General features: G+C 40.5%; 1 pseudogene; it reads right to left on the bottom strand.

The window, feature by feature from the left end:
- LOC124129326 overlaps positions 1-25,655 on the bottom strand; it is a 246,727-nt pseudogene extending 221,072 nt beyond the window's left edge.
- Between the last annotated feature and the right edge of the window lie 1,710 nt (positions 25,656-27,365).

Raw genomic sequence — 27,365 nt, 5'->3', positions numbered from 1 at the left:
TGCCACAAGCTGCCGTACAGCAGACCTCTGATTAGCAGACCTTCGAACACTTGTTACTCGGAAACTACTGGTCCGATTTCGACCAAATTTCGCGTGTGTATGAAGAGTGGGATCGTCAAGATTATGATGGTAATCATATTGTCCTATTGTAATTGTTTGATTTATTATTAGGGCTCTATGCCCCGGGACACCCTTGTACACGTCAATTACGTAGCGGCGTGTATATTTGACGGCATTGGTACAAAGAATCCATTTGAGGATTCGAATATGAACAAGAACTGGAATGGGTTCAGATCAACCAAGAATGCTCTGGCTCCCGCCAATTTTGTCAAAATGGACTGATGACATGTGAAGTAATAAATTACACTATTACATACTCATGTGCACTGCATTTATAAAGTGGATTCAAATTGACTGGAACTAAATGATTTATTGGTATGAGGGGCGGTCGGGTAGCCTTGTGGTTAAAGCGTTCGCTCGTCACGCCGAAAACCTGTCAATTCCTGACATTGGTACAATGTGTGAAACCAATTTCAGGTTCACCGCCGTGATATTGCTGGAATATTGCTAAAAGCGGCGTAAAACCATACTCACTCACTTACTAGTGGCGTGAGATGTATTTTGTCCCGCTGCTCTGAAACCGTTACTCCGATTACTTTCACACTCTACGTGTGCCTGCTGCTTTAGATGCTTGACATCTTTTGTTCTTTAACTTTGGCCACTGGCCACGTGGTTTGGCAGCCATTTTGGATTCAGGGTTTTCACAGTGTCTTCGAACATGGACGGCGTCAGAAATTGGTGTAGAACATCCCGGGACGTTCTGGGACACATCACTGTCGTAGAGGCAATGTCTCGCAAGCGTTTCCTTACTTTTGAAGGCGTTGGTACATGCAAACCATAAGCAGATTCAAACATGGACGGCGTGTAGAATGGGTTCAGGACATCCCAGGACGTTCTGGGACACGTCAATGTCGTAGAGGCGATGTCTCACAAGCGTTTCCTTACTTTAGACGGCATCGGTACAACCAAACCAATTGGGGATTCGAACATGGACGAGATCAGAAACAGTGTCAGTACTTTATCTATGCAATGCGACAGAAACCCGGGGTCCTGGCCAAGTCAGAACACTCATCCGTTTGACTGTAGCTCAATGGACAAGGGAGCTACGCTCCCGGACTAGTTGACCCCCTACCACCCGGCCTGCCACCCTGCCTGTCACCCTGCCACAAGCTGCCGTACAGCAGACCTCTGATTAGCAGACCTTCGAACACTTGTTACTCGGAAACTACTGGTCCGATTTCGACCAAATTTCGCGTGTGTATGAAGAGTGGGATCGTCAAGATTATGATGGTAATCATATTGTCCTATTGTAATTGTTTGATTTATTATTAGGGCTCTATGCCCCGGGACACCCTTGTACACGTCAATTACGTAGCGGCGTGTATATTTGACGGCATTGGTACAAAGAATCCATTTGAGGATTCAAATAAGAACAAGAACTGGAATGGGTTCAGATCAACCAAGAATGCTCTGGCTCCCGCCAATTTTGTCAAAACGGACTGATGACATGTGAAGTAATAAATTACACTATAACATACTCATGTGCACTGCATTTATAAAGTGGATTCAAATTGACTGGAACTAAATGATTTATTGGTATGAGGGGCGGTCGGGTAGCCTTGTGGTTAAAGCGTTCGCTCGTCACGCCGAAAACCTGTCAATTCCTGACATTGGTACAATGTGTGAAACCAATTTCAGGTTCACCGCCGTGATATTGCTGGAATATTGCTAAAAGCGGCGTAAAACCATACTCACTCACTTACTAGTGGCGTGAGATGTATTTTGTCCCGCTGCTCTGAAACCGTTACTCCGATTACTTTCACACTCTACGTGTGCCTGCTGCTTTAGATGCTTGACATCTTTTGTTCTTTAACTTTGGCCACTGGCCACGTGGTTTGGCAGCCATTTTGGATTCAGGGTTTTCACAGTGTCTTCGAACATGGACGGCGTCAGAAATTGGTGTAGAACATCCCGGGACGTTCTGGGACACATCACTGTCGTAGAGGCAATGTCTCGCAAGCGTTTCCTTACTTTTGAAGGCGTTGGTACATGCAAACCATAAGCAGATTCAAACATGGACGGCGTGTAGAATGGGTTCAGGACATCCCAGGACGTTCTGGGACACGTCAATGTCGTAGAGGCGATGTCTCACAAGCGTTTCCTTACTTTAGACGGCATCGGTACAACCAAACCAATTGGGGATTCGAACATGGACGAGATCGGAAACAGTGTCAGTACTTTATCTATGCAATGCGACAGAAACCCGGGGTCCTGGCCAAGTCAGAACACTCATCCGTTTGACTGTAGCTCAATGGACAAGGGAGCTACGCTCCCGGACTAGTTGACCCCCTACCACCCGGCCTGCCACCCTGCCTGTCACCCTGCCACAAGCTGCCGTACAGCAGACCTCTGATTAGCAGACCTTCGAACACTTGTTACTCGGAAACTACTGGTCCGATTTCGACCAAATTTCGCGTGTGTATGAAGAGTGGGATCGTCAAGATTATGATGGTAATCATATTGTCCTATTGTAATTGTTTGATTTATTATTAGGGCTCTATGCCCCGGGACACCCTTGTACACGTCAATTACGTAGCGGCGTGTATATTTGACGGCATTGGTACAAAGAATCCATTTGAGGATTCAAATAAGAACAAGAACTGGAATGGGTTCAGATCAACCAAGAATGCTCTGGCTCCCGCCAATTTTGTCAAAACGGACTGATGACATGTGAAGTAATAAATTACACTATAACATACTCATGTGCACTGCATTTATAAAGTGGATTCAAATTGACTGGAACTAAATGATTTATTGGTATGAGGGGCGGTCGGGTAGCCTTGTGGTTAAAGCGTTCGCTCGTCACGCCGAAAACCTGTCAATTCCTGACATTGGTACAATGTGTGAAACCAATTTCAGGTTCACCGCCGTGATATTGCTGGAATATTGCTAAAAGCGGCGTAAAACCATACTCACTCACTTACTAGTGGCGTGAGATGTATTTTGTCCCGCTGCTCTGAAACCGTTACTCCGATTACTTTCACACTCTACGTGTGCCTGCTGCTTTAGATGCTTGACATCTTTTGTTCTTTAACTTTGGCCACTGGCCACGTGGTTTGGCAGCCATTTTGGATTCAGGGTTTTCACAGTGTCTTCGAACATGGACGGCGTCAGAAATTGGTGTAGAACATCCCGGGACGTTCTGGGACACATCACTGTCGTAGAGGCAATGTCTCGCAAGCGTTTCCTTACTTTTGAAGGCGTTGGTACATGCAAACCATATGCAGATTCAAAAATGGACGGCGTGTAGAATGGGTTCAGGACATCCCAGGACGTTCTGGGACACATCAATGTCGTAGAGGCGATGTCTCACAAGCGTTTCCTTACTTTAGACGGCATCGGTACAACCAAACCAATTGGGGATTCGAACATGGACGAGATCGGAAACAGTGTCAGTACTTTATCTATGCAATGCGACAGAAACCTGGGGTCCTGGCCAAGTCAGAACACTCATCCGTTTGACTGTAGCTCAATGGTCAAGGGAGCTACGCTCCCGGACTAGTTGACCCCCTACCACCCGGCCTGCCACCCTGCCTGTCACCCTGCCACAAGCTGCCGTACAGCAGACCTCTGATTAGCAGACCTTCGAACACTTGTTACTCGGAAACTACTGGTCCGATTTCGACCAAATTTCGCGTGTGTATGAAGAGTGGGATCGTCAAGATTATGATGGTAATCATATTGTCCTATTGTAATTGTTTGATTTATTATTAGGGCTCTATGCCCCGGGACACCCTTGTACACGTCAATTACGTAGCGGCGTGTATATTTGACGGCATTGGTACAAAGAATCCATTTGAGGATTCAAATAAGAACAAGAACTGGAATGGGTTCAGATCAACCAAGAATGCTCTGGCTCCCGCCAATTTTGTCAAAACGGACTGATGACATATGAAGTAATAAATTACACTATAACATACTCATGTGCACTGCATTTATAAAGTGGATTCAAATTGACTGGGACTAAAGAATTTATTGGTATGAGAGGGGGTCGGGTAGCCTTGTGGTTAAAGCGTTCGCTCGTCACGCCGAAAACCTGTCAATTCCTGACATGGGTACAATGTGTGAAACCAATTTCAGGTTCACCGCCGTGATATTGCTGGAATATTGCTAAAAGCGGTGTAAAACCATACTCACTCACTCACTAATGGCATGAGATGTATTTTGCCCCGTTGCTCTGAAACCGCTACTCCGATTACTTTCACACTCTACATGTGCCTGCTGCTTTAGATGCTTGACATCTTTTGTTCTTTAACTTTGGCCATTGGCCACGTGGTTTGGCAGCCATTTTGGATTCAGGGTTTTCACAGTGTCTTTTGGGTACACAGGTCTTCAAAAGCATACGACTCTGAATCCACCACATGAAATGCTACCAAACTTTCTGAGATTTGTCTCCGTACACAACATATCAAACATTGATATATTTGATGGGATAGTTATTAGTTGCGGCCATATTTGATTTTGATTTTCATACCCCCCGGCGTTCCATCAACTCATCAAAGGCCCCAATCAGCCATAATCCCGTTGTTTATATTACTGGCTTCATCCTTTGTTTCTGTCACTGACTTCACCGACGATTGTCATCACTACCCTTTTGTGTACATAACAGGCTTCTCTACTCCAGTATAACAATATCTACTCTACTGAATAAACATTGCCTCCTACTTGTATAGATACTTGTCAACCACACTCTATATCAGCAAAACCACACTCTGTATATCACTTGCTTGATAACTGTGATAGAACCTAAACCGAAACGTCACTCTTAATTGTAATAAAGAAGTTGTTCATCCATAAATTCTTATCCTCACTTAGTACTCCAACTTCTAAATGCCTATCAAAGAAGAAGTCAGTGAAATATCAAATTATTAATTACATTATACAATACTCTTATGCACTGTATTATAAAGCGGATTCGAGTAGGCTGAAACCATATGACTCAGTAATTCTCGATATCATAGAGCCCGACATCGCTGCCCGCAGCTATATTTATTATAATTATTATTCCGCCTTTTTTTGTACCAGACCTACAAAAACAACCAGTGGCCAGAATGGCTTCAAAATCAACAGCAACATCGGCACCAACGTGACGCAGATACCAGCAAAAAACCAAGGCCATAGACCCAATGGCTAAGGGCAGATAACTCATCAAAGTTTCAACTTCAGCAGCAATAATCTTTGAAACTAATTGTCCAATGACTTTCAAATTTGCCATGCTGCAGTGCAATCAGATTCTCATCGTTTTGTACTGCAGGACCTTGGTAGCTACAAGGCACCGTTTGGCAGCCATATTGTATTTAAAGGTTTTGGCACTTTCTTTCACCATTTTTCTCAGTACTTGTCTCTCAAAATCTGCTCAGCTCAAACTACCAACTCAAAAGCTTCCAAACTTTCCATACTTTGTGTCAAAGTACCATACTACCAACTTCGGAGAAAAAATGCTGAGATATGTCTTCAATGGCCGCCATATTGACTCCTACTTCCCGCTCAAAGTCATCTTCCAACTTTTGACAGAACTTCTTTAGGAAGCTCTGGCACTTGAAACTTATCAGGTAAGGCACATGAACAACCTCTGCTGTATCTTGCTTTGGTTGCTGAACAACTTCTCTTCTTGCTCTTATGTCAAAAGTGATGTGGTGGCCATATTGGATTTGTGTAGCCTCTAATAAAATTACTTTTGCAAACAATGTATCTGCTAAAGTTCTTCATAGAAAGTACTACAAATTACCACAATGCACCAGCATCAGACGCTGAACATTTCATGACAATTGCCCAGCCTAATATATTGCTTGACTTGTTCAGGATTCTCTTCAACAAAATAACGAGAATGTGTTCCACAGACACTCGAGGAACTTCGAAACATGCTCCAGCAGATATGGACAGATATCCCATAGGACTTTGTGCGATGCTTGGTTCCATTAGACGAAGATGTGTTGCTTGCATTGCAACCAGAGGTGGACACACGCTATTTATTTGTAAATTGACATTTTGGCATGTTCATTTTTTTATATGAAATCACACATTTTCTGAAGTCAGTATGGCAAATTAAACCACTTGAACACTTACATGAGTCTTTTTATCTGTTTCAGATTGGGTAAAAAACATAACTCTGCATTAAATCTTATTCAATGTCACAGGAACATTTGTTGTTCAGTATATGTAAGAATCTGTGCTCAGCGTCACAAGACTCAGAAATCACGAAAAATCTCATCCTCATGGATCAGTGAGTTGCAGAAAGGTTACTGTAACCTTATCAGTAAAGACAAGATTGAATGTGGGTTCAATGTTTACTTCATCATCCTAACATGTGTTGACCACAATGCATCTTACTGGTGACACTTCCAGTTGGTCCACATAAAATAGTAGACCGGTGTAAATTCAATATGTTCACAGTTACGTCATAGGACCCCCACCCCCCTTCCAGCTACAGAATCAACCCCAATGGAGTCATCCAAGGGACTGATAGTTGACTTATCAGCCCCACACAATGATCAAGCTAAAGACAATCGCAGTTTGAATTCTCTCATTGACAAGGAGGACTATTTATTATCATATGTGGACGATGCAATCAACATCATCAAAGCCCTCGGCCATGGCACTTACATGTGTAAAAGGGATATTACTGATGCATTCAAGTTAACCCCTATTCATCCAAATCTGTGGCATCTCCAGGGCATTCACTGGAGGGACAAGTACTACTTTTACACCAGGTTAGCCTTTGGCTCTCGATACAGCCCCAAGATATTCAACCTCCTAAACAGGCTATGTGCTTGTCAGCTTCCAGTCTTTCTGGCATTCAAAACATTGCCAATCTCAATTACAGTACTATCAGACATGTGTATCAAGCTAAACCAAGTGTGTTTACCCTTTAGATCCTTTGTTCCTCAAGCCTAATGGTGCAGCTATGGACAGGAAATTTTTCATTGACCATCTGAAACATTTGTTGCGAGTGACCAGGTACGACCACACAAATATCATCATTCATTCATGGTCATTCATTTAGAATTGGTGTGGCCACCACTGCAGCAACAGTAGGCATCCAAGATCATATGATCATATGATCATATTTCAAAATTGTTTTTTACTAAGTGAATTGTCAAGTATGAAAACATGCCAATTCGTATTGCACATCCCAAACACAGCATAGTCGATAAAAAATACCGGGAACACGTGATCACTTCCGGGAAAAAACGTTAATTTCGTGAAAGTGACATTTCCCTCTCTAGCATGTTCTGCACGTGCAGAAAAACTGTATAAAACGGCTGATCAGACACGTTGATATCACAGCAACAAAAAGAACACAAGATATGCCACGTTTGACAGCCATCGAGAGAGAGAGAGAGCCGTTGGAATGGTCCAACAAGGAGCGTCACACGTCGACGTCGCCAGAAGGTTGGGCTGCGCACGCATCACTATCACCAGGTTGATGCAGCGGTTACATCAGACAGGTCAGACGTCAGACAGGCCCAGGAGTGGAAGACCACGAGTAACCACGCCCCGTGAAGATCGTTACATCCGGGTATTACACCTGAGGAACCGCACCGTTACAGCGACATCCACGGCGGCTACAGCACTGGGACACAGGATCAGTCGACAGACTGTCTGAAGGAGACTACGGCAGTATGGTATCCGGCCACGTCATCCCTACTGCGGACCGCTCCTGACGCCTCGACACCGGAACAACAGACTGATCTGGGCCAGGCGAGTTCGACGTTGGCAACGGCAGGACTGGGCACGTGTTATGTTCTCTGATGAGAGCAGATTCCTCATCTTCAGAAACGATGGACGGCAGCTTGTATACCGACGATTTGGTGAACGTTTGGCGCCTAACTGTATTCAACAGGTCCGGCCGTTTGGAGGTGGAGGGTTAATGGTTTGGGGTGGCATATGTGGTGACGTCAAAACCATGCTTGTCTTAATTCGTGGAAACCTGAATGCACAGCGTTATCTTGATGACATCCTACGGCCTGTTGTGGTGCCCTTTATTCAGCCACAGCCTCGTGGACTCCTTTTCCAACATGACAATGCAAGGCCACACACAGCAAGATTGACACAGAACTTCCTTGCCAACGCCAACGTACAGGTTTTGCCATGGCCCGCATGTTCACCGGACATGAATCCCATCGAGCACTTATGGGACCACCTCGATCGGCAAATCCGACGTCGCCGTGTGCCTCCAGTCAACGTCCAGGACTTGGAATGATGTCTCCTCGAGGAATGGCAACGCATCACTCCCAACGTCATCAGACGTTTGACGTCATCAGTCCGTAGGCGTGTTCTGGCATGTATTGATGCTCACGGTGGACATACCTGCTACTGACTTGACTTTGAGACGTGTGGTGTGACATTTCCCGTTGTTTCTGTGATTAGTGCTCTAACGAAATGTTCATTTTTCGACCCCACCCATCTTTAAAGGCTTGTCATATTGGTTGTACAGATTTTATTGATGTACAGATGTTGTGAAAGGATTTAGGAGTCAAATTAAAAACTTCACATTTTTAAAAGTAATTCCATATATGATATACAACGGACAAATGTATCAGAGAAGGTAATTTTCTTAATGTCCAAAGAAGGATTTTAATTAACGGTGGTAACCATAATTTGTTCCAAGCACCTACGGTATTCGGTAATAACATCAACAGTTTAAATCATAAGTCCCAAGCACGAGAATCTGATGGCACACAAGTTCAGTAGTGTGTATGGCCACCATGTGCGTTGACAACTGCCACACAACGCCTCCGCATGGACCTTGTGATGCTTGTGAACACATGATTGGGAAGACGACGCCATTGTTGCTGCAAAATGGTGCCAAGATCTTGCAAATTCTGTGGTTGGTTCTTGAGAGTGCGCAGACTTTTGCCTAGAGCATCCCAGACGTGTTCGATGGGATTGAGGTCGGGAGACCTTGATGGGCAGTCCATGACGTTGACTCCCGCATTCTGAAGGAAATTCCTTGTCAAAATTGCTGTGTGGGGTCTGGCATTGTCGAGTTGGAAGATCAAACCGGGGCCATGTGCTGCCATAAAAGGCAGAAGTTCTGGTGCCAGTACCTGGTCGCGGTAAGCAGCAGCGTTGAGGTTGCCATGGATGACAAGAAGCCTGGAACGTGCATCGCCTCGAAATCTGTCAACTTCCTGTACACAACACTGGGCGTAACGTTCATGACGGCGCCTCCACACCCTCGCCCTACCATCAGCAAATCAAAGATTAAATCGGGATTCATCACTGAAGACGACTTGATTCCAATTCCTCTGAGTCCATTGTGAGTGTCGCTGTGCCCACAATTGTGTTTTTCTTTTTTGTTAATGACTGCTAACAAGTATGGCTGAAAACATGTGCGGTATTATGACCACATGACCAGTTGCACGTGAAAAAACACTTTTGCCACTATAGTGCCGAGGCCACTGCTGTGCACATGATTTTGATCGATTCACCTGCACAAAAACGGGTGTTATCTGAAGACAATACGTGGCCATTACTGTTTAAATACACAATAAGGGCCCACAATGATAACTGGTCAAAATGTTAAAATTTTAGGATTGTGAAGTTTTTAATTTGGTTCAGTATATATACGCACAGAACAACAGAGTATTCATCAAGCCCAAGTGGCCATGGCACGGGTGTAACCTCACACAAGAGTAATGGTGATTAAGATTCTAAGATGCACAGTGTGCCAGAGACATGTGTAATGTTACTGTTCAAGTAAATGCCAGAGACATTCATGGATATGCTCATACATCAAACCTAGTGTTGGCAAGTCCAGTATTTGCCACACAAGGGCCGTACTCCCCCCATTTGCCATAATTCACTTTCAGTCAACCATGATAATATTTTATCATCATTTTGCTGTATCTGTCTCCTTTTTTGGGGGATTCTCAGTTATTGTATAACTTCGATTTGGGCATGTATTAACCTAAAATAATCTATCTACAACTCGCAGTTGCTTTTGTCAGGCAATACACCTTCAGTCGGCTATACTCATTGGGGTAGTAGTGTAAGCTACACTGTCATATGTTGCTAGTTTATACCTGTCGGGGTATTGTTTGTCAATTACACTGTCCACTGTAGCTAGTATATATTTGTCAGGGTATTGGTTGTCAGCTATACTGTCATCTGTAGCTAGTTTATACTCGTCGGGGTATTGTTTGTCAGTAACACTGTTTTCTGTAGCTTGTCTGGCTTTTAGACCAAATTGTTACACCCTTAAGTTAACTAACCAAACGAGGTATTTAGTAGCGTTTTATTTTGTCAATAAACAGTGTGCTACAGGCTCAACAAGAATCCACAATTAAGACTAAACAATAAATATTTTATCAAACATTTGCATCATGTTGTCTTGTCCGAATCCAAGGAGGGAAATAAGCATGTACATTGTGATATATATGACAATGACATAACGTCATGACAGGTTTTTCTTAACATCGGCAGTTGCAGGGCAGAGGCCACTGCATTGGTGGGCAACATGGGTTGCCTGGGAATATTTGTTGCAGGGCAGCGGCTGCTGCATTGGTGTCGCTAAACATGGCTAAAGCTTCCACATCAACAATAATTTTATCCAGAAAACATCTTAGTTGTGTCATATTTTTAAGTTCAACTATCAACCAGGATAGGGCAGACTGGGCTATGGGGTCTTGTTCACATATAAAGGTCCTGTCCTGTAATTATCAAATCGTACAGTACACTACACTATTTCTCTACTTTACAGGACCCTCATATTTCTTTCAAAGATCCTTTAATTTAATTATTGGGGACACCCTGACTGTGTAACTGAAAAAGATAGTAATTTAATTCCCACAAACATGGTCAAGAGACATAACTGATGATTCTTTCAAAATGTACGCACAATATGAAACTAATATGGTACATACTGGCCTTCTGGTGTGTCCTTGGACAACTTCATTACTAGCTCCAACATAGTCTCTAATCCCTGCTTGCTGTTACACCCATCAAAATGACCAATACAGGAAGACCTTGAGCCTGTAAAAATTGAATTACAACATTCAAAACAATATACATTGTCCAGTTACTAAAAGAAAAACACACTTAATAAAATTATTTCTTTTTCTTTCAGTCGTACTTACAACTACAAATGAATTACTTAAAACTACTTCAAACTACTAAAAAAGTTTCTTTATTATTTACTTAAAATCAAACAATAGTCATTCTGAATAATTCTAAGAATACCACTACACCATAGCCATAATTTCCCCATTTTAGCTGTCATTACACCAGCAAAAATTGTTCAGATTGTGAACAGAAGCCTCTTCACTGGGGATGATGTCACTTCTTTCTAATACCCTATATCAACTAGATGCAGATGTAGTGGAGAGGTGGGATGGACTACTTCCTGATGTAGCAGAGGTAGTATTCTTATAATTATACACAAGGATAACTATTGTTTTATAACTCCTTCAAATACCCTAACGCTCTCACATTATAGCAAGTATTCACCAGAGGGAGTGGAGGAATCTAGGGTCGAATTCATAAACACTCTTAGAGTACTTAAGAAGTCTTATTCAGACTGTATTCAGACATGGTACTCATCCAACAGTTTCATCTTGCAGGTATATAAAATGTGACAAATTTAATCAGGGATTGGATTACCTCCCCTTCACAAAGAAACAATGCTATCACCCTTGAGATGAATATTACTATCATGCTTCATCTGCGAAAATGCAAAAGTCATATTGTCTGACAATTTGTCAAATTACTTGAGGTGCAAACAGACATCCAATGTTAGGTGATATTGTCTGAAAATTGGTCAAATTATTTGAGGTGCAAACAGACATCCAATGTAGGGGTCCGGTCATTTGATATTCTATCAGGGGAGGCCTGGGATTTTATTGAAAACATATATACTGTCCCGAGATGTTCTTGAAAATAATTGTTATGCTTCAGAATGTTGAAAACAAATTGCCTGCCACAAAAATTACATTGTTGCAAGATGTTTTTCTTGAAAATATAATTCAGGCTTGTAGTTTTAAATTAAAGAAATATCTTGTTTTGTTGCTGTAGCTGAAAAATTATCTTATCTCGATACAAAGTCCAAGGCTCACCCTAGAATATTGAATGGTCAATCCCTAATCAAGAAGCGTTCATAGAAATTGCTGGCTTTCCTAGTATATTTGGTGTAATTGACGGCACCTATGTCCGCAGCATTGCCAGTGTCGATGAGCCGGAGTCATTGGCAGCAAACATTGCAACAGCATTAGTGCAGATAGTATTTGACAATCACTACAACATACTTGACATCGTTGCACACATGATGCAAGAATTATAAATGAGAGTGATGTGCGAACAAAACTTTATCCCTTTGGGCTGCCATTTGCTTATGGACAGTGACTATCTAGGTAGAAGATGGCTACTGACTCCTCACCTAGTCCACCAACTAGCTTCAACAGCGGTATATTAAGCACCCAACAATGATAACGATGATATCAAAAGATTTTAAGTTATCATCATTCATTTTAGCCGTTTACTAATCTATCACTGTGCACTTGGTATTAGGGTGCTTCCCCTTCATATTCATTCAAAACTAAAACAGGAAATTCATGGAAAAAGAATGAAATGTTATGAACAGATTTTTGGATGGATATTTCAAAACTTATACATATGCTGATATGCAAAATATATTAACATAAATTGTAAGTGTTGAATATCACAGGGTTTTTATTGTCAAAAAATCGGTAAACATTATAAATAATTCTTTTTAAAAAAGTAATACTCAATACTCAAAATATTTATTATTTATGACCTCTTTTCGCCTACACCCTTATCAAAACAAATTTACAGCTGACTGCACATAAGTCAAGTGCTGTGTTACCTCTAAAATAATGAACTGACCCAAAAGAAGGTTAAACGGACAAGACAATCTTGAAGCTTCATACATTGTTTAATAGCTGATATTTACATTACGCAGTAATAATAATAATGACTCATGATTACTGTAGCTTTAGTACATATCCAACGGCATCAAGAAATTGCATTACAGTTTTTCTTCCACTAAGAAGCTGTGTCTTTAGTCTTTCAATTCTTTCGTCCCTTTGTCTGTCAACACGAGCTCGGGGTCTGCATGATCCTCCAAGATCAATTTGTTTCCTGGAGCGTCTGTCTGCCTTTTCAATCTTCTTGATCTCATTCAAGAACTGATAGATGTTAGGGTGAGATCGGGGCATTCTCTTTTTCAGTCCACAGTGGAACCCTCCAGATGGTTGTTGGATCGGGGACCGGTGTTGTCATGCTGGTTCCAAATATGGCAGGGGAATCTAGCGTCGTCATCTATCCATGTGCTGGTGACATAGTCGTTAAAATCACCAATCTGTTGATCATCAGGTCCTTGCTCCATCACCTCAACCCATGCATTCTGTACCTGGACAAATGGGATAATTGGCAGGGCTGCGGCACGTCGAACATGGGACTGAATTGCTGGATTGTTCGTGTGAGAAGAGTTGTGAGGAGTTGTCATAGGTTGTAAAACTTCACTTTGAACCTCTATGCCGCTTGGATTACATTAGAGCTTGGATTAGTTAACAGCCTGAGATGGACAATGCCCATTCATATAATAGGGGTGAGGCAATTAAGCATTTGAATTATTGTAGGCGAAATGAGGTGTAGGCGAAATGAGGGCAAGCTAATTGTATAGGTTTGTCCATTAGTAGCTTTAGTAGCCTGGGGAACGATACTCTGCTGGGCCATATTGTAGCTATCAGTATTATTACGCGATCCGTCTCCTCCACTTTGTGGGTGACTTTGTTTAGGAGAGACCATGGTGGGAATGCTTAGCCGAATAGATTCGTCCAATACAACGAAAGAGCGTCTATCTCTTGCGTGACCTCTTAGGTCAGGAACTGGACTGACATAAACTGGAAGTTGGTTGTTCTGGCAGGTGTCGAATAGATCTATAATTGGTATGTCCTACATCTTGGTTATTCAGTTGAAGATCTGTGGATGTAATGTTTATTCTGTTGCCATTATTTTCCCCTGACGTGAGAGGCTGTCGGCCAGTATGTTCAGTTTCCCGGGTATATGTCTCGCTTCCATCTGGCAATTGCAGGAGTCTGCCAAGGCAAACAATCGTGTAGTCTCCAACATCAGGGAGCTGGATCTGGTTCCTTCCTGCTTCTGGATACAGGCCACTACTGTGGTGTTGTCCGTGGCTATATGAGAACTGATGATAGATGAAGATGTGTTCTCCATTCCAGGATGGCATAATATATGGCCTTCATTTCCCTGCAGTTGATATGAAGGTTCTTTTCCTCTGTGCCTCTGTGTTCGACGATCCCTGGACTGTGAGATCATCCATATGATGAATAGATGGTGTTCTGGCGTCGGATAAGTCAGAGGGATGCCACTCATCACATGTTCTCTGTGATTCCACCAATGGAGGTCTCGTAGTAATGTGGGAGGTAACAGAGATTGAAATTCTAGGCCGTGAGATCGTATAGAGTTGACCCATATCTGTAGAGGGTGTAGCATCAGCCTTCCTCTGAAGGTCATAGCAGAGACATCCACCAACTCAGCGACTTGCTGGGTTGACTTGAAAGTGATTGAATCATCTTTATAGTCTTGTGGAATCGATCTTCTGGTGGACATAGATATCCCCTGTCTAGCTGGAATCTTGCTCCGATGTATATAATGTCTTGAACTGGAGTGATCTCCGACTTGGTTGGGTTGACGAGAAAGCCAAGGTATGTCATATGCTGGATCAAAAATATCATGTTCTGATGTAGCTGATCTCTTCCTTGGTCAGCCGCTAGGAAATCATCATGATAGCAACGAACTGGCGCTGTAATCATGGTGAATAGCCAAGGTGCTATTGCTATCCAGAATGGTATGACTTGGAATTCATAGCGTCGACCATTGATTGTGAAGCGTAGAAATTTCCGAGATGATGGATATATTGGGATGAGAAGATACGCATCTGTTAGGTCTAGGCTGATAAGCCAATCCCCTTTCCTCAACGTCGACCATAATTTCCGTGTGGACTCCATCTGGAATTTGGGCGGAGGCACCAGATATCTCTTGTTGGGGGTCTTTAGATCTATGATCATCCTCATCTTGGTTGTATTTTTCATCGGTAATTGATTTTTCAGCTGCAGAATAATTGCTGAGGTGAGATTTGGGCAAAAAAGATCAGGATTATCCGAGGCAATTTCTGAGGACTTGAATGATATACATTCCTTCCTGAATTTAGGCCAATCAGCCTTTGCATAGTCCCATGTGGGCTTAGGATTGGGCTGTTCCTCTAATTGTGGTGGGCTATACCTACGTGTGATCGCTTCCCCAAGTGTCGTCATGGACTTGCCATTGGCAATGTGAGGCGAGCTTGTTGGTGGCAATTGTGAGATCAATTGAACTCCACGTGTTGTGGACTTGGGACTTGTGGGACTGCTGTTGTACAGAGTTATGAGATTGTCGTCCTCAACCCATACAAGTAGGAGGCAATGTTTATACAGTAGAGATGATATTGTTATACTGGAGTAGAGAAGCCTGTTATGTATACACAAGGGTAGTGATGACAATGATCGGTGAAGTCAGTGACATAAACAAAGGATGAAGCCAGTAATATAAACAACGGGATTATGGCTGATTGGGGTCTTTGATGAGTTGGTGGTACGCCGGGGGTATGCATAATAGCCTTGGTCACGGTTGATTGACGGCTTGAGTCTTTTGATGTTGATGGCTTCTCATAGTTTCCTGATTTTGAAGTCTTTGAGGTTTCTCAGGTCTGTTTTGATGAAATTGATGGATCCCCGAACATCCATGTGTGTTCTCAACCCATTTCAATCCTTGTCCATATTCAAACTTAAATCTTTCAGTGTTTGAACTTAATTTATTTCAGATTTTAAAATCAAATATTGCAACAAAGCAATGATACTTTTAGCATGCAACCAAGAACAAAACATAAGGTACATATGATAAAAAAAACTTGATGTAAACTTTCCATAATTTCTGTGAAGAACCTTACAAGATATAATCTTTAAAGTAAACTTTCTGCGGAGACAATGATCAAAATCAAAATCAAATATGGCCGCAACTAATAATTATCCCATAAAGTATATCACGGTTTGATGTATTATGTACAGAGACAAATCTCAGAAAGTTTGGTTGCATTTCATGTGGTGGATTCAGAGTCGTATGCTTTTGAAGACCTGTGTACCCAAAAAATACTGTGAAAACCCTGAATCCAATATGGCTGCTAAACCATGTGACCAATGGCCAAAGTTAAAGAACAAAAGATGTCAAGCACCTAAAGCAACAGGCACATGTAGAGTGCGAAAGTAATCGGACTAGCGGTTTCCGAGCAACAGGGCAAAATACATCTCATGCCAATAAGTCATTTAGTTCCAGCAAACTTGAATCCACTTTATAGATGCAGTGCACATGAGTATGCTGTAGAGTAAATTATTATTTGATGTGTCATTAGTCCGTTTTGACAAAATTGGCGGGAGCCAAAGCATTCTTCGGTGTTCTGAAGAGTGCTACTGAACTCATTTCTGACCTCGACCATGTTCGAATCCTTACATGGTCAATCTCATTAAAATCAGATCTTAGTTCTCGCTACCGCTAAAGAAAGATCTGGGGACATCCCATTACGGGTCATGTCAGAACGACCTTTCGCGAACTTCGACCGACCAATCAAAAGTCCGACAGGAAGTCGAAAATAGCCAATCAGGAAGCAGCTTTATCCAGTTTTATGGCACTGGTTTCAAAATGGCGACTTCCATACCGCACAACGCTTTGGAAACTATTTTGACAAAGTTCGCGATTCCAAATCTGAAAACCGAACAAAAGAAAATCCTGGAGTGTCTTATAGATGGCCAAGATTGCATGGCAGTACTTCCCACGGGATATGGAAACTCTCTTCCGTTTCAGATGTTTATCCCATTGAAGCGAGAGATAGATGATCATTTTAACAAGAAGCTTCTTGTTTGTTCACCGCTGGTTTCTCTGATGCAAGATCAAGTGGAAAAACTGACAAATATCAATGATATTACAGCGGCCTATAAAGGTTGGTATTTACAAATAAATGTTAATTCAAATAAATAAAAGTTCGCATTGTGATTAAAATAATGTCTAGATCTACTATTACTAAAAACGGGTGGTTTTTTTCAGACAGCATACACTGCAGTTACGTAACCCATACATTGGCACAAGGGATAATAAATGACCAGTCCTTAAATACTGTCGCCCCCAAACCGGAAAAATGAATTATTTAAATAAAATAAAAAATTAAACAAAAATAAATAGCAGTCCCAAACAATAGAGCATTATAAGTGAGTAAAATGATTTGAAGACAAGAAAGGTACTAGTAATAATCATCTGTCTTTTGTTTTATCTTTATAGGGGCTAGTGCTGTGAGTGACCAACGTATTAGGGATGGAGAAATTGATATCATCTATGCCTCTCCAGAAGCCTTAATTGGTGATCCGGAGTGGTGATCGGCCATACAGAAGTTAAATATTTCATCTATTGTAGTGGATGAATTTCACACAATAGCCACATGGTAGGTTCACATGTATTTCCTTTTCATTTTTTAACATTTTCATTTTCAGGGGAGAAGATACTGATGATTCTGGGAAGAAAGCCTTCAGAAAATGGTTTTCCTACTTTGGGGAGCTACATTCCCTCTTTCCTGATGCCAATGTTTTGGCCTTAAGTGCCACATGCACTCTAAAAATCAGGAAAAGAGTGAAAAAAGTTTTGAATTTGAAAGCAGATACAGTTGAAATTTAGGTAAGCCCTAACAAGCCAAACATTAAATTTGTCGTATCAAAGGTCCATACTTCTATTGAAATTGCAATGTGCTGGCTTGTGGATGGATTGAATACTAAACAGAAAGCTTTCCCCAGGACAATTATTTACTGCAGGACAATCAAAGATACCGCACGTTTATTTCAATACATCACCACCGAAATACCTGAATGTGTAGAGTTGGTTGACATGTACCATTCACTTACTCCCTCTGTGCAGGAGGATAAGATCATGGAAGGCCTAAGAAGTCCAACAGGTACCCTCCGATTGGTCATTGCCACAAGTGCACTTGGAATTGGTATTGACATTGTTTCATTTTACAGTGTAGTAGTGTTTGGCCTTTCTGACACACTTGTTGACCTACTCCAGGAAATCGGGCGGGTTGGAAGAGTTCGAAAACCTTCTGCAGCCCTACTATTGTACAATTCTTACCATTTATGAAGTGTTGGGAAGGAAGTTAAAGAAATTACTATGTGTACAGGGTGCAGAAGAGAAGCCATCATGTCATCCTTCTTAAACCCTGAAGACATGGAGAAACTGAAGGAAACTACTCGAGTCCATGCATGTTGTGATGCTTGTGCAACACATTGTGCTTGTGGTGTGTGCACTTCTCTGCCGATTAAAGACATGTTTCATTCAATAGATGGTTGTGAGGACGCAAATGACAGTGTAGACAGTGACGTCACCGTCAATTACCAATGCATTTCAGACTTTGATGATAGTTTTGACATTGATTTGTAACTGCATTGATACATCTGTATGTGTGTCTTATTGCCACGATTAAAATCAGATCTGACTGTTGCACTCTTCCAGTCTTTGGCAATCTAAACACTTTTAGCAGTCCGAATGAGGAATGAGAAATGTTTTTTTATGCTGCTTTTAGCAGTATTACAGCAATATCACGACAGGGGGACACCAGAAATGGGCTTTAGCAGTAGGAGATCAGGACTCGTTAACATTTAAGAATATGTCTATTTTGTTGTTTGTTTGTTGTTTAATGCCCCACTCAGCAATATTCCAGCTATATGACGGCAGTCTGTAATTAATCAAGTCTGGACCAGTCAGTCCTATTTTGTGGGGTGGTAGGGTAGTCCAGTGGTTAAAGCGATGGCTCATGACACCAAAGACCAGGGTTCGATTACACACATGGGTACAATGTGTCAAGCCAATTTCTGGTGTTCCCCGCCATGATATTGCTGCAATATTGCTAAAAGTGGCGTGAAAACATACTATGTATTTGTCTTAATTATTCGGCATTCATATTTTCAGATTAGATAGCAAATAATAGTTTGATCTGATTCTGATTAAAAAATAACAAAACTTCTATGTATCATGCCAAGTGACATAAAGAAATTTAACACATGAACATTCACTTACTTTCATTTAATGTTGTACTAGTAAGGGTGTATATTATTCTCAAGTGACAACAGGAAACTTGTTATATATGGATGGAACAACATAAACCTGTTACGTTAACATCAGTCTACATAATTTGAAGGAGCACAGGAGTTGTGACAATAATCCACGATCACTAATATCAGAAGTGTTTTTTCTACCTATTCAAGCAATAGGTAACTGAAACAACAGTTTTTTTGGTCAAAGTTCACACATGAATTGTTTTTTTGGGATACACAATAGAAACATAACATATCAATGCATTGAATGCAATACATGTTTGTGTAATAAGAGCTAGCTGGTTATGTTCATTTTCATTTATAAGAAATAATAGTATCTTAGCCACTGACACGCAACACACCTACTAGCCTGGACATGTCTCTTAACACCATTTTCATTAGATTTTAATGTTATCATGGACGATTATTAGCTGAGATAACTAGACCGAACAGAATTTTACTGGACTCTGGCTTCAGACTAGAGGATAAAGTTGCAGAATAGAATCACGACACCCTTACTCTGTAAGACATTAGCTTGGTAGGTATCTTGAGTATAGGGAAACTTCTGTTTTAAATGTGTAAAGTTTCCACAAAATGTTTAGGCCACTGTAAACTACAATAAATACATAGACTCATATCTTTATAATATACAGTCTCTATGTATCATCAGTTAGTGAAGAGTGATCTTTGTTTTGGAGTGATGACTTAATACAAAGCATGTCTATTATCCTTGAGTACTGGTATATAACAGTTAGTTATAATGCCATCATCATACCAACAAGTGTCAGTTAGCACTTTTGCCCAAACAGCATATCTTGTTAAAAGTGTCGGTCTCTGAGTCTCCTAAATGGCACAATGGCTTGTGTCTGTGGACCATTGTTGACAGTCCATGAAAACACTTGTCAAAAGGGTTTCTTTCTGTCACAAGCCCCTTGCAGTGAAGGGTTCGCTTATTTTGTGGGTTCAGAGCATCAATTTCAATCAAATCCTTTGCTACTTTTGGATGGCAAGTGGTGGAATCCTTTACTCTTCCGTACAGCACACAAGGAATCGAAATGTCTGATTGAGTTTGTAAGATGGGGGTACTCCTTTGAATGGCGAATGATGCTCTCCTTTGTTTTGTACCCAGAACAGGCAATCTTGCTGTCTCTGTTTAGCATCTCGATGAACTCATCTAGGGCAATATTGTTATTTCTGCCACATTGCAAATTGATGAATCAGTTAGCAACAAACCTTTCTGTCTGCTCCTTGGGCAACAACCCTGAAGTCAGTGATGTTAAATGAATGGACCCAATGCAGTACTTTACCTTGTTGGTTCTGTTGTAGATTGGCAGTTCATATTTTGCTGATCTCACCCTTCTCTCGATATCACCCATGTCCACAGCTGTGTCCAAGTTTTTGTGCAACAGGAAAAGTTTGAAAAGCATGAGGATGTAGCTGTGTAGTTCATCACCACCTGTACCTTTTGATTTTTTTAGGGGCTTTTCAATTCCAACATTATGGACTTTCTTTTCATGTGACATCAAAGATCCAACATATGCATATGATTTGTCACAAAAATGACAATGGATTCGGCCAGTGTCTTGGTCCAGATTTGCCAGCCAGTAGTTTTCTGGATGATCTTTGTCAGTAATCACTTCTCTGAGGTAATGAAATACATCCTGTGTGCTGTCGAAGAACCACTTCCTCAGATTTGTGCTGCAGATGTCGTTCAGCCATCCGATCTTGTCCTCCTGACATGTCAGAAAAACCATCAGGTAATGGTATATCAGCATCCAAATCCTCAATACCAAAATGTTGCAGGAAGAGGGCAAGGCACAAACCTTCCAATACTGTGTAATATAGTATCTTGTAGGGTCGATAAGCATTCTTGACGTTGCCCTTGACGTTCCTTGCATTCAAGAGATTTCTGTAGTAATGCATAGTGCCTCTGTCATTGACACTTTTCGGGCTGTAGGTCATTTTGGTCACTGCCTAAAAGCAACAAAACAAGGAAGCAATAACATACTGTTTACTTATAGAAACTTATGAATTTTTTCGAACAATAATTAGCATATGAAACAAATGATATACATGAAATATTCACTAAATATTAGGTTAAAATCTTCAGGCATGGTTGAGATTGGCACCAACTTTCTACAATTGGTTGCTTCTACATTTTTGTATGCACTATATATTTTGTCCCTCCAATGTTATGCAATGACCTATTGTCAAAAAGGCTAGACAAGAATATTTCTCTGGTAAAAATGTAAACCAGACATGTAGAGATAACTAAGAACACATATTTCCAGACAGAAACAAGATGATGCTGTCAATTATATATTGTGCCTAATATTTACCTCCAAAAAGTTCATTAGTCTGTGAAAGTCTTCTGTTTTGGAAATGAAACCTTCCAATTTCTCTTTTGCTGTTGGGGCATTTCTCATGGCATTTTGTGCCCCCTGCACTCTCTCGTCTGTCAGCCTGTCCCCTGTCAATATAAACAAACGTGTATTAACACATCGGACACAGCAATAGTTTGTATTCAAACTTTATGTCCAGGACAGATTAAATTTTTTTTTAAAAAGTAACTTTAGTTTTGTGCAATAATGTATACCTGATAATTATTGAATAGTTTTGTTGATATTCATTTGTAGTGATAATGAGATATTGCAATATGAGAGAGAGAGAGAGAGAGAGAGAGAGAGAGAGAGAGAGAGAGAGAGAGACGTACCTCCCAAGAAGACTGATTCCACTATATCACCATCTGACATTGGCACATACTTCTCCAGTGAGTTTGCCAGCAGGGTAATGAGTTCTTGTGTAAGGTTTTCATTGCAGTCGAATAAACCCAGAGGATACTGCAAATTTCATTTACTTCATTAAACAACAAAAATGTATTCATTCATTCTCATTAAACTCTTAACACAACAACACGAAATGAATACAAATATCTCTGACTTACACTGAATAGCTCTCGTCAATAAATAATATGATCACATTATTAAACCTGACCAAAATACCAAGTTATATCATACCTGAACTGTTTTGACACCAGCAGTGGCACTGTAAGTGTGATGCAGGTGTTTGGGGTAGATAGCCTTGAAACATCTCTCCAGCTTTGGTATGTTGTTGACAACTGTTGTTGCAACTATGAATGTCAATTCTTTCATCAGCTGATCCTGTTCCTCACAAGATGGAATGAAATGTGAAGCGTCCAGTTGTGCAGCATCAAGGATCTTACAAAAGCCAACAGCAGGTGATGGTATAACTCTGTCCACAACTGCATACATATTGAAAAGATGCAGGGAGACAGTCTTCCGATCAGATGTCCGATAAGAAGGGAGAATGTTCTTATCCCAGTTGTCTCCAACTAACTGGTACTTGGTAGATCCACCATTTGCCTATGAGTCTCTCAGAGCAAGAAGCTCAGCATCCAGATTTGCCTGCCAACTAATCAATTTCCTGTATACTGTTTTCGGGTGTACACACATACCAAGCTGTGCTAGCCGTTCAATGTTCTGAAGTAAAAACAAATACACATGAATGAATGAATGAATGAATGAATGAATGAATGAATGAAGGAATGACATAAGAAGCTAAGAACGTTATTCTGCAATAGCTTCCTATCCCTTACCCAGTAGGCTTTTAACGATTTGGCCATACTGCCCTCGGGTGGTCCATCAAAACAACCAAATGTAGGCATAGGGATATCTGACTGTCCAGTTATAATGATGAAATATTGACAAAAATATTGTTGGGGCCCAAAACATGCATCCAAAATAGATCTAACACCCAACAAATAAATTATTAGCAAAATATTAAAGCTCTCTTAAAGACCAGTACCTTTTGTGTACATCCACCATGCATCAGTACAAATGCAGTAAGATACTGCATTACTGACATTTCCCGGTTTCTTCCATGAAGAGAAACTGCCGCAGTCATCATAACATGTCTGAAGTGTTTGCTGCTGGAATCTGGATGGCTGTCACAAACTGCAGCCCCCAATAGTGCAAGAAAGCCAGGGCACTGTGTCTTGAGGTCCTTATGAAAGTCCTCCCAGGTGAAATGGAGAAGATTGTCATAGCTTTTATCTTGCATGACAGTACCAGAACCCCTCTGGCACAGCTCTTGGCACTCGTCTTTAACAACCTTGGCACTGGCTTCAATAATTGCTCCTGGCTTAGCACTCCTTATTTGATCCGCCACAACTTTCTCCACATTGCTCCCTTGTGCAATTGTCATGCACATTCTCTTGTGTGTGTCATCCGTAAGCATGGTGGTCTTCTTCCCACTCGGATACCACACAGTCACCTAAATAAAGAACAAACATATACAGAATGAATGTAATGTTGTCCACTCCATAGCAACACCCTCATTACATACTCAACAAAAATAGTTAGGGACCATGAATATGTTTTTATGAAATTGTGTGCTCAGTCTTTACTAAACACATCTATCCACGATTCCTTGGTTTGTTTGTTCAGTGTATAACTGCTCATATTCTCATGCCTGATCTCAAGTTATTCATATGTTTAAGATTTGCTGTAAATACAAACAGTGAAAATGTCCTAATGGGATTTATTATCAGATTGATTGATAAACAAGTTAAGGAAACCTCATTTTCAATTATTAACAAACTATTGATGCCAAAGGTGATTCACCTCTTGTCTAGACTGACACCCAGAGTCAGACATTGCATCATGCATGGGCCAACATGCCCACCATTGTTGAACAGCTGAATCTTTAAATCATTACCAGATATTTTATCTTTATAATGAGAAGTTATATCAGTTACTAAACAGGTATGTAATAAATATGTAAATAATATTTACTACTGACATTAAGTTACCAAAACATGAAACACAAATGAAGAAAGCATGCTGAGCAGGTTGATTTTGATCATAAAGGAACTGAGAAGACTGTAATTATTTCAAGAAAACACATTAAACCTCTTACCAATCTGGCATCTGCGTGAGAAAGAATGCTCATACCAAAAGAAATTAAGATTCACCCAGAATTTGTTCACCACTTTATGGTGAATTGCACCGTATAAGTACTTGAGGGAAATATTCAAGCAAATACAAGGGTTTGAAATAATTTCTTTTGGTTTGAAATATAAAAATTTGATAATTTTGTTAGAACATGGTGATTGGAAACTCAGGTCATCATCAGTAAACATAACAAATATCAACTAAACAATATGGTAGTATTCACAGTCAAATGAAATTAATATATCATTCTGGTATTCAATATTTCAATTAGTATTGATGTCTTATTTTAATCTATGTATTCAAATCAGATAACCCTGCAAAAAAAGCATCTGATTTTAGTAAGATTGGAATTTAAATGATATTTAAATTACATTACTTTCATTCTGTATGATATAAGCATATAATGTTCCAAGGATGAACCCATACTGTACTGTAAACAGTCATCACATAGAATATTGAGCAGTCCTACTATAAAATACTTAACATAAATTAACCTTGAACAGTCCATTATTAGTTTTAGTGATCAACATGTTAAAAATAACACCAAAATATAAACAGTCAAGCATGTCAAAAGAATACAGGTTATTGACCAATAACCTGTTATCAGTTTACCATGGTTACAATAATAACACTCACTCAGGTGCTAAATTTCACTGACTTTTCTTAAAACAGAAATGTCACTTTTACTTTACACCCGATACTTTAGCTACCCCATAGAAGTAGATAAGAACATTTCTATCAGTTTGCTGTGAAGAAAAAAATAATTTTTGAACAATGAACTGCTTGAACTCCATGCAAAAATCAAAGCATCATGAATGATGAACATCCTAACACATGCTGTTTGCACCTCTACTTCTCCATCTGGCCTGTCTTTTTCAGTTTCTTTTTCTAAATGATCAAATTTAATTGATCTTTTTGCTGTTCTTTTTGCTGATCTTTCTGTTCTATCAGCTGAGGGACATTGAAAATTATCATTAAATATTTCTCATAAAGTACACGTTCCTAGATTCTACTGCATGGCTAATTTTTGTGAAGATAATATTAACACAAAACAATAATTATTTCAAGTTTAAAATCTTTGTGTGCATAACTTACAGATCAACAGATTATATTTCTCACGTAATTGTTTCAGTAATGTAATATTAACCATAAATCATGTGTCACATGTGCTATGACAAAGTGATATTTATTTGTGAGTTGATAGATGTAGTATAAGTATTATTGAATACATTATTTATTGCAAATATATACGAGATTTTATTTTCTAAAATTTTATACATACCTGCATACGTTGTCAAGTTCTCGATACCTGGCATCTGTGGTATGTCTGAACAAATTGGGCGTCTTGTCGAGTTGGTGGCAAATGGCAGTGCCTGTAAAGGCAGAAGCTGTATGGGGTGCTTCTGTACGACTGTAGCCGGGAATGGTTTTGGTGCTTTAGGCTGTTGTATCGACAGTGGAGATCCGAGGAGTCTTTTCGTCACGGTATGCTTTCGCGGTGATGGCAAAGTCAGGCGGATATTTTCTATAGTCTTCCATGACAGTCTCAGTGAAGCGGTTTGATTTTCAATTTCTTTTGTCATTTTATGGATATTTTCAACACGCCTGTAGCATTTCACGCACACACCGTTAGAATCGTCAGTTGAAGATTTGACAAAGTCAGGTATGACTGACCTAATGTTATTCACCCGTTCAACGCTGAGTTTAAGTTTCTTACTGAAATGTTTCAACACCACTTTTTCTCCCGTAGGCAACACCGATGTTTCAACGAAGGAAAACGCATCCGTTTTGGAGTCTCAGCGGACATGGCTTATGACTTGTCATATATTTCAAGCGACGAAATCGTGCAAAATAATTCATGAAACAACTTTCCAATGCATTTGTCTAACCTGTGTAAACAATGGCTGCCTCCATTTCTAGCATTTGGAATCAGTCATACCGCCCGTAACTGTCGTTCGGAATACCCCGTAATTCTATTTACAAGATTGCATGATTAGGAAACGTATTCTGATTGTCACTTTCACGATTTGGTAAGCGACGCTCTGATTGGTCGGATGAAAGGTCGTTCTGAAGTAGTATAGGTAATGGGGGTTCTGGCTCACTTCAACTGGAGTCAGATTTATATACGTATACTGCTACTACTGAGCTGAATATATAAATGCGGACCACTAAAATGGCCTAAGCTATTTCAAGTAGATCCTGGTCGTGAGTTTATGGGATTGGTAACTAAACTGTTAACAAAGCTTGATGTCGAAATCAGGCGTGGTGAAAAAGAGGCCCACCGTAGTCAAGCCATTGTCGAAAGATTTAACCGGACATTAACGGAACGTTTGTTTGGCTATCAGTATGGGATCGAAATGAAATCGGAAAGATTGAGATCAACCGAATGGGTGGCACGATTATCAGCTGTTGTATCAGCGCTGAATAATGAATCCGATGCGATTAAAATGAAATCCGTTACTTCCGAAACTTCATCACCGAGGAGAGGCAAAGAACAAAACTTTCCGGATAGAGTAAGCGTAAGATATTTATATCAGCCCGGTGAACTTGAAGGATGCCTACGTCGCGCAACCGATCCGATTTGGTCTCTTAAGGCATATAACATTAGTAGATTGGTTATGAAAGAAGGAGAGCCTATTCTTTATTATCTTAAAGAAGGACCGGGCAGGGCATTTGTACGAGAAGAGGTGCTCATAGTTCCCAACGATACAGTATTACCACCCTAAATAACCATAAGCATAGGTAGTTACACCATCCTTATCAATCCATCTCTTTGTATCTAAGGGGGATAATGATGTCTTGTTCATTCTAAATCCATATATCCTATGATTGTAACTTCTCAAAGAGTTCATCTCGTGTTTGAATAATGCTTCTTTATACTGTTTGTGTTTGATATGTTTTTTTACCACATCCTTGTTAACACCCTTAGCTTTTCTTATCTCTCCATTATCGGACTTCTTTATAGAATACATCTTAGGTCTTAATCCGACATACGCCGCTATAGGAGTCCCAGCACATTCATCCTTCATCTTACCTAACACCTTTTTATTTACTAGGCTGTGCAGTGGATTATCTTTTGGGTAATCGCTCATATTGTACATATCTATTTTTTCTGCCATATCTT

The sequence above is a fragment of the Haliotis rufescens genome, unplaced genomic scaffold, assembly GCF_023055435.1.
Source record: "Haliotis rufescens isolate VD_foot unplaced genomic scaffold, xgHalRufe1.0.p SCAF_65, whole genome shotgun sequence".
Taxonomy (NCBI): domain Eukaryota; kingdom Metazoa; phylum Mollusca; class Gastropoda; order Lepetellida; family Haliotidae; genus Haliotis; species Haliotis rufescens.
The sequence above is the reverse complement of the archived record's forward strand: the minus strand, read 5'-3'. Positions and strand labels throughout refer to the sequence as shown.